Source organism: Schistocerca serialis, chromosome 3 (assembly GCF_023864345.2).
Source record: "Schistocerca serialis cubense isolate TAMUIC-IGC-003099 chromosome 3, iqSchSeri2.2, whole genome shotgun sequence".
NCBI classification, from domain to species: domain Eukaryota; kingdom Metazoa; phylum Arthropoda; class Insecta; order Orthoptera; family Acrididae; genus Schistocerca; species Schistocerca serialis.
In genome coordinates, this window is record NC_064640.1 from 929,825,324 (window position 1) to 929,840,435 (window position 15,112).

General features: G+C 43.8%; 1 protein-coding gene and 1 pseudogene across 1 annotated transcript in view; both read left to right on the plus strand.

Annotated features, from left to right (window-relative positions):
• The window catches only part of LOC126471198 (neurogenic locus protein delta), a 1,411,427-nt gene that overhangs the window by 1,249,173 nt on the left and 147,142 nt on the right, over positions 1-15,112 (plus strand). The window contains exon 4 of the mRNA XM_050099311.1: positions 5,540-5,594. The gene's annotated coding sequence lies outside the window, so the exon portion shown is untranslated. The remainder of the gene's footprint in view (positions 1-5,539; positions 5,595-15,112) is intronic.
• Positions 4,151-4,269, plus strand: LOC126472314 (5S ribosomal RNA; annotated as a pseudogene).

Below are 15,112 nucleotides of genomic sequence, written 5' to 3' on the forward strand. Positions count from 1 at the left end.
GGACGATGCGATTTCAGCAGAGGTACTTCGTTTTATAGCATCTGTTTTTCAGCTGTTCGTTGTGCTCTCATCCTGTATTCCTTCTGAAGTAACTTTGATTACTATTTTTGGTGATCCGCTGTCGCTACAAGGACTAGTGGCGGTTGTCGCCAGCAGAGACCAAGTAGTTGTCTCCAGTATCCAAGCTTTCACGTAAGAATGGAGACAGCGCGATCAGGGTGGCACAAAGCGGGCATCCCAAATTCTTCACAATGTGAGGTGTTGGGAGAAAAAAATCACTTATAATTTTCTAAAACATAGTTTCTAGTCTATTTGGCTTTGGCACGGAAACAGCAGTTACAGGGGACAAGAAGTCACATTCCTGTTGAATGACGTTTCGCGGCCCTGTTGCTACTTTGCTTGTCGCTACTCACATACAGACGGCGTTGTTGCTGATGCGTCTACTGTTTCTGCAGTCGCTGATGTCACACGCTGCCTCCGCCGCTGAAGCCGATGTCTCCGGTGGCCGGAGGTGTGGCAGCTGGTACAGGTACTGCCGCTGCTGCTGAAGCAAGCCGAGCTGACTTTTCACAAACAGAAGCGCAAAGCGACGTGGGGCGCCACGACCCGGGCCGCGGAGTAACAACTATTACAGACAGGCGATATCACGAAAAGAATTTACACGTCTTTTATGATTACAGTCTCAACCGTACGAACTGCACTCACAGTGGCATCAATGGCACGACATGCAATCGCCAACCGAGCGCGAAAGTTCGTGGATTCAGTTTTCCACCGTAAATACGTGGTAAGACTGGAGTGGGCGTTAACGGTCTACCGACACGGTGGCCATCTTGAAACAGAGTTCTTTCTCTGCTTGAAAATCGCACATTGGGTTCAGCATTCTCAACCACGGCAACAGTAGCTTCTTCAACAATTTGTGGCACAATTGGCCGTCGGCCTCTCTCAGGAGCAACTCCCAAATCGCCAGTTAATTCGAATTTCCGAATCATGTTCTTCAACCTTGGTGAGGAAAGATGACCTCTTAAGGGGAGTTTACAGACAAAAAATCAAAATTTTTGGCATTTTACGAAACAAGTCCTACAATATTCTTCACTCTTTCCTGCTCAAAATGGTAAACAACTTATCTTTGACTTTTAGAAGTAATTTATTTTTAATTTTATTGCATTACATGCATATCTCTGAAACTACCTAATTTCGGGGATGCATCTCTTTGTACGCGATTCTGGAACATCTATCTATATGTGCAGTTGACTCAAATCCATATGAAAATGTGGAGATAAAGGAAAGTGGACTCGTACTAAAGAGGATTGGCACACGCCTCAGAAAATTAGAACCAACTCTTCGCACAACGACGTTGTCAGATGGCAAGTCGCTGAGGGGTCGACTGAGTGATAAAGCAATACATCAGCTTCAGCAGTATTATGAAATAGCCATCAGGAATTACGGATATGATTTATAAAGTATGAAGACAGCCGTACTGGCCTCATAGTTATTCAAATTCTCAAATGACAGAAAACCGATACATTCAATTTGCCCAACTGTATCTTAATCGTGCTGTAAATTCCGGAATGCTGAAGTTTCAGGAGTGGATTTTGAACACAAGAACTCTCTTCCTGAAGCTGTTATGGAAGCCACCAAGCGAATTTATAGGAACCTAACTCACCCATACCTCCTCCAAAAGCGTCTACTGGCCGGATTCAGAATCACAATTAGCCTTTCAATAATATTATCCGGACAAGAGTGCCCAAGAGTGCCCAAAATGTGTTTGTAGAGTTAAATACACTGAAACGTGGAGTTAGTGACGTTGTATTAACCTTTAATTATGGAAACATGTGGAAAATAAGACAGTGACCTAGCCCATCTTAACATCACCCCAAGCTGTCATAATGTAAAGAGGTTTAAATCATCAGGCAAGTCGAGACATGTTGAGGCACAGCGTGGAGCCGAGTTTACAACCAAAGAAGCATGGTCAACATGAAGGAGAAAGCTTTTAGAGGCGGAATGTACCAGAGAAGATGATGCTGAATATGCTAATGGATGCTTTTGAGTCTTAATTTAAAAATATGAGTGAGTTTTTATCATTTAAACTTAAACGAGATTTTCTCAAAATGACGTTTTTATACTTTATGTATCTGTACATCAAAAATTACATGTGGTAGCTACATGAAACTTTGTGACAGCCAGTACCTACTGATGGGAAATCCTGGTAGTGATTTGAATATGTACGAATCCATGGTCTCACATGTACTGATATTCACAGTAGAACTGACATAATTTAAAAAAATATATATCTCTGCTACTTTTGTATCTTATCTCTTAATTCTGCTTCGGTAGACATACACTGAGATGACAGAAGTTACGGGATGCTTCCTAATATCATGTCGAACCTCCTTTTGTCCGGCGTAGCGCAGCAGCCCGTCGTGGCATGGAATGAACAAGTCGTTGGAAGTCCCCTGCACAAATAATGAGCCATGCTACCTCTATAGCCACCCATAAATGCGAAAGACTTGCCGGTGCAAGATTCTGTGCACGAACTGAAGTCTTGATTATGTCCCATAAATGTTCGATGGGATTCATATCGGGCGCTGTGGGTGGCCATATCATTCGCCTGAATTGTCCAGAATGTTCTTTAAACCAATCGCGAACAGCTGTGGTCCAATGACGTATTTGGGAAAAATGAGGTCCATGAATGGCTGCAAATGGTCTCCAGGTAGCCGAACGTAATAATTTCCAGTGAATGATCGGTTCAGTTGGACCAGAGCACCAGTCATTTCCCTATAAACGCAGCCCACACCATTATGGAAGCACCACCAGCGTGCGCAGTGCCTTGTTGACAACTTGGGTCCGTAGCTTCGTTTGATCTCCGCCACAATCGAGCCCCACCATAAGGTCTTACCGACTGGAATCGGGACTCATCTGACCAGGCCAACGTTTTCCAGTCGTTTAAGGTCCAACCGACATAGTCACGAACCCAGAAGAGGCGCTGCATTCGATGTCTGCTGTTAGCAAAAGCAATCGCGTCGGGGTGCCATAACCTATCGACGCCAAGTGTCGCCGTGCTGTCATAACGGATACGTTCCTAGTACGTCCCACATTGTTTTCTAGGGTTATTTCACGTAGTGTTTCTGGTCTGTTTAATAATAAGTTATTAAATGAAACAACAAGTTTACTGTTACCAGTCAATGCTCGCATTTAAAATGTATAAGTTATCTGAAAAAAATTAGATTGTTATATACATTGCTTTCAGATATAAAGGTGCATAAATTTGGCTTATTCAACATTGACAGCATGCACCCTACGAACTCCCCTTAATGCGTTGATACTCACGAAGGGCAGCAGCACTATTTCTATTGTTTTGACAAACAACTTTACGAGTAAAGCCCTGCTTTTTGTGGCGGTGTTCGTAGCGACAAACAATTCGCTGTAGAATCGGCTTACGAAGTCACCGCCACACTTTTAATAGCGGGCCGACCGGTCCGCTGGAACAGTGAACAGAAAGATGAAAACCCAAACACTCTGATTAAATAAAAGTCGGTACTTATCTTTATTACGAAGATACAGCAACACAATAGTGAACTCCGTGTCTACAGAAATCTGTCTAGTTCGGGTCGGAGCGGCTAGGTCAGCGTCGGCTGACGACAAACAACAACTCTGCTGCGATGAACACACAACTGACTAGCAAGTACACAATTCGGTGGCGAGTATACAACTGAGCGGCGAATACAGAACTGTCCTAGCGCTCGCGACTCCAGCGCTTAAGAAGCCAGAAGCCAGCGGTGGCGCGCGCAGACTTGCGGCGATTTCCTGTATCGCTGGCGCTGCTTATGCGGACGGCGTCCGGACTTTGATGCTGCCAACCTTTTGGCAGCGGGCTCGGTTGGCATTACTGGCTAGGATATAACACTGCTCACCTCGTCAACAACCATTTTGAGTGTCTACAACGGTAATACACACTGTTGGTTGTGGTTCAACATTACGTCGCCGTACAAGTACCGGCGCCTAACGCGTCATGACACTAACACCGCAGTTCCTGGAGCGCACAGTATTAACATCATTCTTACAAACTTGAGTACCCATGCAGCTAATACTTTTCCGTATGTACTGGCTCACGCAGCGAAAATTTAATTACAACCACCCTAGATATTCGTAGGGCAACGGCCTTGCCGCAGTGGATACACCGGTTCCCGTCGGATCACCGAAGTTAAGCTCTGTCGGGCGTGGTTTGGCACTTGAATGGGTGACCATCCTGGCGACCATGCGCTGTTGCCATTTTTCGGGGTGCACTCAGCTTCGTGATGACAATTGAGGAGGCTACTCGACCGAATAGTAGCGGTGTGCTGACCACACGCCCCTCAGGAATCTAACTGCAGCAGTTCATTTATAGTATCTTCAAGATAAACTCTCAGCGTTTCTGAAACATGCGCTACTGCCCAATCGAGCGGTGATGTAGTTTCAACATGATGAGATACACCACAGTCGAGGGTGGCTGTCCAGGATAGTTACCGTGATAAGTACTCTGGTCCATTGAATGGTGAGCCAATATAAATTTTCTTGTGAGGTTATTTAGAACAAATTATGTACGCTCAGAGGTTGGCGAATCCTGGTTAGCTTCAGTTGTTCACTGAGATCTGTAAATCTGTTATGCGAAATGTGTTGCAGCGCGCCACATTGTACTTACAATGTCGCACGCCTCTGTACTAACAGTTAAAATCATCATTTAGGACAAACAGCTGATACACTAAACGACGTAGCGAATGTCCTGTAGTATGTTTCTTAGCCACCGTATTGATAATACAAACAGTCTTTCGGAACGGTTATGCAACCTTGCTGCGTCACAGGTGGTAATAAGAGAACAGAAATTAAAAGAGGGTAGGTACGTGGCATTCGAACTCCCTGATGCTCGAACTCTCTTCAGTGCATAGCATTCGGTCGTGTAGCACTTGCAATGCCTGATATAAAGAGAACAGATCTCGATAGTACGGCACCTTTTCGTAGCATACGTCTACACCTCTTGCTGCAATGTTGTGTTAATCGCATTTACCATTTTATGTCTTTTCTGTTTTCGCTGTTGAACTAAGAAGGTAAGGGTAGATTTAGCATTTCTGTTCTATTCTTGCGAGTAAATCCACATTTCGCATTGTACAGGGTGTTTATAACTGAAACGACGGTGTTCCAAGTGCTGCTACGCTGGCTGTGTACATCGCAGGACGCTGAGACATCTTAGGTATGTTCATTAATCGGTGTGCTAGTGGAATATGCCACTAGGTGAAAATGTGTGGCTGCAGGAGAAGGAGAGGAACGTTCGAACACATGGTAACGGTGATTCTAGCAGATTTGTTATAATATTGTCACAAGTTACAACGTGTTCACTGTGGTCTAGTTGTAATATGTGTTTACATGGACCCATACACTATTCACAAACTGTTACCAATTTAAGATGAACGTATATTCATGCTAATCCTCTTATGATTCTAAAACATAGATGCGCAAAACTGCTATACCAAGCATTTAGTTCACAATGGACAACTTTCTGTTTCAGATACCCAGTTCCAGTTCGCTGATCAACTGGTATAAGAACCTTCTCCACTACTTCGGTAATTATTTATAATCTGAGGCATTTAAAAATTAATTCTAGTATTCCTATTAGATGTACTGTGTATTCATTAATTACTTAACACTAATTTAAAATTTTCTGCAATACCCAATATTATAAGATAATATACATGATTGTTTTCTGAAGTATTCAATGTTTCTCACAATCCCAGAGTCACAAATATGGGGTGATTTTGTTATCATTCATGACACCATTTACTGTAAGAAATAGGAAGCGACTGCAAACGAAAGAGCACAAAACAGAGATTATGCAAAATATTTATTTCATTGTTTTCATTTATACTAGTGTTTCCAATAGAATATCTGGAGACAAATATTCATACCCAAACAACAATTCTGTGTGTACTAATTACATTAATTCAGTTGCCATAAAAGTTTAATGAATATCATAACATAGAAAACTATACTGGAGAACTAACGATTCGGCCACTGTAAACGTGGCTCCATTATTGGTGTTTCTAGTAATTTTTTCCCTTGGTTTCTCATTACGGCACAGCACTGCACACAGAAAACTTTTATGTCAACTGACTCTGGGCGCAGAAGCCTTCGCAGTTCTACATTAGTGCAGTTGACAAAATTATTTGTATAAAGGTTTTAGTGTTGTGTAAGCATACAGATCACTTCAAAACTTTTAGTTTAAACCAAATATGGTCGAAACCACTTTCAATTGTATGGCTGTTTATAAGAATGCATTATGAGGAAAATGTTACTGTAGCCGGCCGTAGTGGCCGAGCGGTTCTAGGCGCTTCAGTCTGGAACCGCGCGACCGCTACGGTCGCAGGTTCGAATCCTGCCTCGGGCATGGATGTGTGTGATGTCCTTAGGTTAGCTAGGTTTAAGTAGTTCTAAGTTCTAGGGGACTGATGACCTCAGCTGTTAAGTCCGATAGTGCTCAGAGCCATTTGAACCATTTGTTACTGTAGGGTATACTCACATACTGGGTGGTAATAATTAAACTGATGGTTTTCTGAGCGCAGCAGTGTGGGCTGCATACATGGCAGGACGCTGAATCGTTGTAGGTATGTTCATTGACCACTCTGCCGCCAAGTGAATATATGGCGCTGTAAGCAGTCAGACTGTGAAATACAGGGTGATTGAAAAAGAATACCACAACTTTAGGAATTTAAAACTCTGCAACGACAAAAGGCAGAGCTAAGCACTATCTGTCGGCGAATTAAGGGAGCTATAAAGTTTCATTTAGTTGTACATTTGTTCGCTTGAGGCGCTGTTGACTAGGCGTCAGCGTCAGTTGATGCTAAGATGGCGACCGCTCAACAGAAAGCTTTTTGTGTTATTGAGTACGGCAGAAGTGAATCGACGGCAGTTGTTCAGCGTGTTTATACCAACGTTTAATACACCACCTATCAGGAGGTTTAACACCATACTTCGTTCGAAATGCACGCATCCAGCAAGCATTTGTTCGCAGCCCGTGACAGAGCACTTCATCACTGGCCTCCAAGAAGCCCTGATCTTACCCCCTGCGATTTTTTCTTATGGGGGTATGTTAAGGATATGGTGTTTCGGCCACCTCTCCCAGCCACCATTGATGATTTGAAACGAGAAATAACAGCAGCTATCCAAACTGTTACGCCTGATATGCTACAGAGAGTGTGGAACGAGTTGGAGTATCGGGTTGATATTGCTCCTGTGTCTGGAGGGGGCCATATTGAACATCTCTGAACTTGTTTTTGAGTGAAAAAAAACCTTTTTAAATACTCTTTGTAATGATGTATAACAGAAGGTTATATTATGTTTCTTTCATTAAATACACATTTTTAAAGTTGTAGTATTCTTTTTGAATCACCCTGTAGATCCTGCTTTGACATCAACATATGCCACAAATTCTGCTGCCAGTATTCCAGCTCTACCAGGAGAGCTGTCTTTCCCCTTGTCAACAGGTCTAAAGTATTTTGCGGTGCATTTTACCTTGGCATTCCCACAAGACCTTGAATGTACAGCAAATGAAGCCCCAAGATAGAGTACAACTCCTTGACTTTGCGCCTAGTTTTTTGGTATGCATGGGAATGGATGACATGCAGCTGGGGAATATTCCATGGACGGATGAGGCACGTTTTACTCTGTACGATGCCGTAAATGGACAGAATTGTCGTTTATGGGACTCTACTCAGCCACATGTTGTGCAGGAACTCGCTGCACTCGTCTTACGTGAGTGTGTGGTGTGGTTCTACAAACTCCTTCATTCTCGGTCCGTTTTTCTTCGAGGATATGACACCTCACAGGCCTGTTAGGTGCACAGTAACGTATACACGTTAAAAATACCACCTTGTGCAACACTTGCTTCCAGCTTTGCAGTTTACTGTGTCCACACCACTATTTTCATACAGGATGGTGTGACACCATATATCTCTTGCCAGGTGAAAGATCTGCTTCAAGAAACATTTTGTAGCGACCGTGTCATCACTAGACAATTTCCAGATCCCCGGACCTAAATCCATTCTGGTTTTGAGGATACTGAAAGATTCTGTCTGTCAGGGGTGTATCCGGACACTTCCTGATCAGAGGGATAGCATACGACAACACGTCGCTACGGATGCAGCATGTTCCTGGGTCGGGAGACCATACTAAAAACACGTTGTAACTTTTGACCATATACCAGTAAACGTGCCAGAACTACTGTTATCATGTGTTTGATCGTTCCTTCCCTTTCGCTGCACCCACATCATATTTTGACTGGATACAGCGCCGTATTTTACCTGGTGGCAGAAAGTGGAACTACTACTTTTTTCAGCATTCTACACGAGCACACCGATTAATGAACATACCTACTATGTTTCACCGTCCTGTGATGTATAGAACCCACACTGCAGCACTCGGAACACCGTCATTTTAATTACAAGCACCTGACATTTGAGTTAGTATTCAGAAACTATAACTTGTGTTAACAAATTATTGCAGAGAATAGTAGTGTGCTGTGAAATATGGATAGCAGTATATAGATTCACATCTATTTTTCCACTGCCACGCTGAATCCTAGGAAGAATCACAGAATGTCCGCTTCTGGTGTTGTAGCCCACACAACAAAGACCAAAAAAGTTCGAATAGGGGAAAAATTCGTGTAATCTCAAATTTTTGTACAATAGTAAGGGGAAGGGCATACTAAAAACGACATACTAAAAATCCTGACCGCTGAGGTGTGAACGTGGTGGTGGCCATGAGAGGGGTGGAGTTCTAATTTCACTTTTGCATGTTTTTCTTGGATAACTCGAAAACCGCACCATCTGGCGATATTTTCCAGAAAAAAATTAAACTACAATAAAATTCCTACAAGAAAGGTTCCATTCATTTTTCTTCTGTAGGACTAAGATTCTGCGTTGCAGGGATGCAGAATGGCAGGTTATTAAAAATCGTATTTTTACGATTTATTTTAACGATTAGCGTTAAATTAAATGGGTTAAGAATATCTAAAGTAATCTTTCCCTTTGCAGCTTGTTATGGGCTGTTCGAGAACTCCTGAGAGATGAAAACTGTGTACCATACCGTGACTCGAGCCAAGACACTTGCTTTTCAATGTGTCGACTTCGAGTCCCGGTCCGACATGTAGTTTGAATCTGTCTGGAAGTTTCAAGGTGTCTGTTTTAAATATTCGCTATAACCTATCCACAAATGATTCTTAATCTTAACTTTCCTCTTACTCGCTGTCAGTGTTCAATTTTTTGTAAATGGGGACAAAATTTGTAAAGGAGTAAATCATGTCCAAGATTTTTTCTCATGTCATCGTTTTGTGTGTTTCGCATGATATTTATAATCATTTATTCCTAGACGCTTAGTGGTTAATGAAATGACAAACTTTAATACATACATTAATACACCAGTTATTTCGCTAATTGGAGTAGCGCTTAAGTGTGCCTCAGTGGCATCAAAATGTTCCTGCAATAATATTTATAAAGTAGTGCAATTAGTCGGTAAGTAAGTGGGACTACTGCGGAAGACGTTTAGTGATGAAAAGGTAGCTAAAAACAGATAAATCAAGCGTTAGATAGAATAAAACAACATTTAAACATTTGAAAATACGGTGGTGTACAAAACTTTGGGACGAGATCGATAAAGTAAGATATTAAAATGGAAGTGCGAGAGCATGTTGCCAGATGTCTCTCAGTCGTGCACAGAAATTTGAAGTAACGTTAGCCTGACCATAGCGCCAAATGGGGCTGACCCCACAACACGACACAGTTGCAGGAAGGGCAAAAGACAGTTTGTGTCAATCAGTGAGCAGTTACGGTCCGCTGTGCTGGTGTTCTTCGTTATAACATGGCTCGGAGACAACTTTTGTATGATTTCACAAGGGGAAGAATCATCGGAAAATTGGAAGAAAGACGAAGTTGAAAATGTTCAAATGTGTGTGAATTCCTAAGCGACCAAACTGCTGAGGTCATCGGTCCCTTGACTTACACATTACTTAAACTAACTTATGCTAAGAACAAAACACACACACATGCCCGAGGGAGGACTCGAGCCTCCGTCGGGAGGGGCCGCGCAGTCCGTGACATGACTCCTCAAACCGTGCGGCCACCCAGTGCGGCTGAAAGACGAAGTGTGACGGGTGTAGCCCAGGAGTTCGATACCGCTCACCGCATCGTTTCACCTGTGTGAGGAGAGTTTCGAAGCATAGGCACTGCTGCCGGAAGGAGAAGAGGTGGTCGACTACGTTAGCTACAGAAGGAGATGGCCGTTACATAGTGCAACAGGCAACAATGAACCCAAGTAAAAGAGCGGGTACAGTTGCAACAACATTTAACACGACTGCAAGGGACGCAGTCACACGCTCCACAGCGCCACTGAAACGCTTGGGGTGATGACTTTGCCGTTGTGTTTCGTTGACACTAGGACAATGGCGGTACCGTTTGCGATGGTGCCAGAGGTGTATAGACTGGAACAACGACACGTGGGGTCGCGTGCTCTTCTCGGATGAGGGAAAACACAATTTGAGTAGTGATTCTGGAGATACTCAGATTTGGCGGGTGTTGGGAACAAGTAATGCACTCCCGAACATGGTCGAACGTAAACGTTTTGGAGGTCCAGGTGTTATAGCATGGGAGGCATAAAGTTGTATGGGTGCTGACCTCCATATCCTTGAACCCAGTATACTCACCGGTCAACGGTATGGTGGCACTGTACTTCTACCCCATGTGCATCTTTTCGGGTGTAGATTCATTGTAATGGACAGCAATGTACGGCAGCATCTAGCACTGCAGGTAGAGGAGCTTTTGCAATGAGAGGATATTCGGCGAATGCACTGGCCTGCCTCAAATTCCATCTAACACGTGTGGGATGCGTTCAGGAAACGTATTTCAGCATTTGAACATACATCAACGGCTACTCAGCGGTGTCGACCGCATTCGTGGAGGAATTACTCGCATGCAACAGGATATTCATATTAACCTTGTGGCTAGCAAGGCAGCACGTTGGAGAGCATGCGTTACCGTCCAATGTGATCACACATCCGATTAAGAACCATGTCCTGTATCTTGTAATGTCCAGTGGACCATCATAAATCGCGATGTCTTTAGTGTAATTATCGTCTTTCAATTAAAAATGTCATTTCTTTTCGTCTCGTTGCATATTTCTTTCAGTTACCTTTCGTATTAAACTGTAGCAGTTATTTCTACGTATGGTTCCAGTTTCATCGAGTCACACTTGGCAGTGACACACTACGCGAAAGTTGCTCTCGTCCTAAAGGTTTGCTCATCACTATAAATAGTTATCGAACTCCAATTATGTACGTCTACATTCGTGGTTCACAAGCTGGTGGCTGTCTCACGTTGAATATATGGCTTACGAAAAAGGAGTTATTTCCTAGAAAAAGTAAACACTATGTGTCTTACTAATTTCAAATGTATCTGCTACGCTCGAAGATGGTGTGTAGTACAGTGAAAGTAATTAAAAACGGAACAAGAACGATATGTAAATTAATTTTGTTCAGAAAATTGCAACCAAAGTAAGCAGAATACTTAGGAGTGAAAGGGATGGTAAGAGAAATTTTCTGATGAATTGTGCAACCCACTTTATTTCAAAAACAAATGGTCCGTTCCTTGAGGCAGTGGTAACACCGGTTCCCGTCAGATCACCGGAGTTACGTCCTGCCGGGCTGGGCTAGCACTTTGATGGGTGACCATTCGGTGTGCCGAGCGCTGTTGGCAAGCGGGATGCATTCAGCCCTTGTGAGGCAAACTGAGGAGCTACTTGACAGAGGCTCCGGTCTCGTAAACTGACATACGGCCGGGAGAGCGGTGTGCTGACCACATGCCCCTCCATATCCGCATATGGTGACGCCTGTGGGCTGAGGATGGCACGGCGTCCGGTCGGTGACATTGGCCTTCATGGCCTGTTGGGGCGGAGTGTATGGTCCCTTTCGTTTGTGGTCCGTTAGAAGTGTATGCCTCGGAGATTAGTTGTATTTTATAGCAAAATCCCTTATGCGTGATGTAGTACAAACTCATGGAGCTGCATTTCACTGATTATTTGTGCCGCTAAATTTTTGTACTATGCAGTAGCATTACGTATATTATTTTCATATACTCCATATTGAGTTGACAATACAAGGTAGGCAATCACCACACACTTCAGTACATAGTTTGTATAGGTACATAACTAAGTCGATAAGTACCATTAACCGAATGAATTATGACAGAAAATACCACAAAGATATCCTTACCAGAATTCTGCTGTCGCTCAGCAGCGATTGCGGAGTGTCTGCTCTCTGCCGTTTCTTCCTAGTCACGTAAACAGTTGTACTCTCAATAAAGCGTAACCAATTCCAAAAGGCAGTTCTTCACCAGCTGCTATTAATCATTGTGGTGTGCTAATTGAGTCTTAATGTGGCGGTAGTGAAGTGAATCTTTTCATTGGACCATATACACTCCAATTTCCTTTGAGCTCTGGTTTCAGTTCCATCTGATCACCCTCTTTCATTTTGACCGTGCTGACCATTACCAAAAGATGTTAACAGACAACGTCAGCTCTCATGTCACTGACCGGTGTTAATATTTATGAAACGAAGTCTGCCAGTGTTATAAATCACACATCTTTACCATGACATCAACGAGTAATGTGTAGGCCTATACAAGCGTCTTCATCAATAACTTTTGTACAAACCTATGGAAAACTGCGTCGCTTACACACTCCTTCGGCACTGGCCTGACACCATCGGCATAGTGAAGAGTAAAGTCATACAGAAAAAGTACTCAGTATCACTCCAATTCTGACACGCCGTCGTTGTCACTCTGACAGTGACATGTGTCACACTGGAATAGGTAGGTAAAGCTTTTATTAGAAACAGTCCAAAATGCAGTTTCTTTACTAGAACTACAGACGATTTGCAGAACAACGTACGTCATCTGACATATAGCAGTGTCCAGTACATGTAAATAGAAAAGTTCTGAAACCAAAAATACACATTTTAAAATTGAAACATACAGCCATTACATTCCGCAACAACAGAACATTCAAGTGGGTTAAGGTTATCGTAGATGCCACACGTCTGCCGGCAGCATGACAGTTCAAGTGTATGTCTGTGTTCTCCTATTCGTTAGACTGTGGTGTGCGGAGGTCTGGAAAAGTCATTGGTAGCATCTGACCGGCTGACGTTCTTCTGCACTATGCCTGCCAGACAAACACTGTAGGATTAGTGACTGGAGACGCCAATGGTTAGTCAATGCAGTGTTTATTTTCACCTGCGAAAAATTAATTCGCTGTAGCTGCTTTATTCTGGTAGGCCTTATTGTCCATGAAGAAGAAAACTGGACCAATATACATCGGAAGCTTTACATTTGGTTGTACCTCTGTCCCTTTAGGTATCAGAATATTCCTCAGTCCACGAATTCAAACATGAAATCCTGCAGATCCCTCCAGTATGATGTTTCTGCATCAAAACAGGCATCTTTCCACAGTTTTCCAGCGTATGTACCGAGTGAATGATTCACGACAATCATTCTGCAAAACGAAAGGGACCTTTATGGGAACAGGGGACTCCTCCATTTCATCACGACCCAGTCTCGGTGTTGTTGATTACACATGTCTTTAGCAGGACACACATTGCCGGAGGTCTGGAACACAGACTAACTATTGTAAGTCTTGAGGCATTCCTCAGATCCAAACTCTTCCATCGGATTACCACTGGATATAGCGTGGTTTATCACTCCAAATCACTAGTTTCCAGTTATCCACTATCCAGAGGCGTCGCACTTTATGTCACCTCAAGGATCACGTGTCACTGACTTCAGAAACTTTTTGCTTATGGGTAGCTGCTCGACAACTGCACCACAGTTCTGTTTAACTTCCAACACACAGTCATTTAGCTAGCTGCACTGCTAGCAGCGCTTTGGAAGCCTGGAGTGATTCCTACCTCTTGATTTCATTCAACTTTTTACAACCAACCTCCGTACTGCAGGACGGTCCCTATCCGTCAGTGCATGAGATCCTCAGCTGTGGTTCCTCCGTCGCGTTTCTACTTTACAGTCACATCATCATCAGTCGACTCTCGGCCGGATTTAGAAGGACTGAAACGTCCCGGATGAGTTTGCTTCTCGGGTGACAACCAATGTCTATTGCGCGTTCGGAGTCAATGAGTTCCCCTGATCGCCCCATTCTACTACTACTGCTTGTCTACTGACAACACAATATTCTCCGCCTCCTTTCATACTGATGAGTACGACTCTTGTGACATCTACTGGTCATTTTCGCATTACATAGGGGTGTTCGGATCCTTTTGATAAGACCGTCAGTGAGAGAGCACTTCGATTTCCTGCTGCTAATAAGGCGAGTACACCGTTCGCTTGTTACACATTTTTGCGAGCTTCAAACAGGTACAACTTATTTTCAGTTATCTGGGTAGTTACTATTTTATTTTTGTAATTTCTTGCGTGTTTGAGTGCCTACTAGACACAACCGTTTATTTTAATAACAGTGTAGTGTACAGTATCGCCGTTGCTATCGACCCTCGTATCGTACAGGCTTTTGTTTGTTTGGTTAGAACAGCTCAGTGTCGGTTAGACCGTCAGTGAGAGAGCACTTCGATTTCCTGCTGCTAATAAGGCGAGTACACCGTTCGCTTGTAGGGTAAACATAGTCATGTGTAGGGACTGTGGTTGTTGTGAGCGGACGCAAGGAGAATTGGCCACTCTTCGGGGGCAGGTGGAGGCTTTGTCTGTTAGGCTCATCGAGCTCGAGGCGCAGGCGTCGGCTCGTAGTGGCGTTGGGGCAACTGTGGTGAGACCTATGCCTACTTCGGTGGCCTTGGAATCGCATGGAACCCCTGATGTCGCTGCGTCTTCCGGCAGTGAGCATCTTACCGGTCAGCCATCACTCCAGGGTGAATGGCGGACAGTGGTGGGCTCGCGCGTGCCTGGCCGAAAGGCGAAGGTGGGATCTGGCCGCGTGGCAGCTGCCTTACCCCTTTCCAACAGGTACGGGGTGCTTCCTAGTGGTGATGACATCGTTTCCGAGCCACCACAGGATGCCTCGCCTGTTGGGTCTGTGGCCC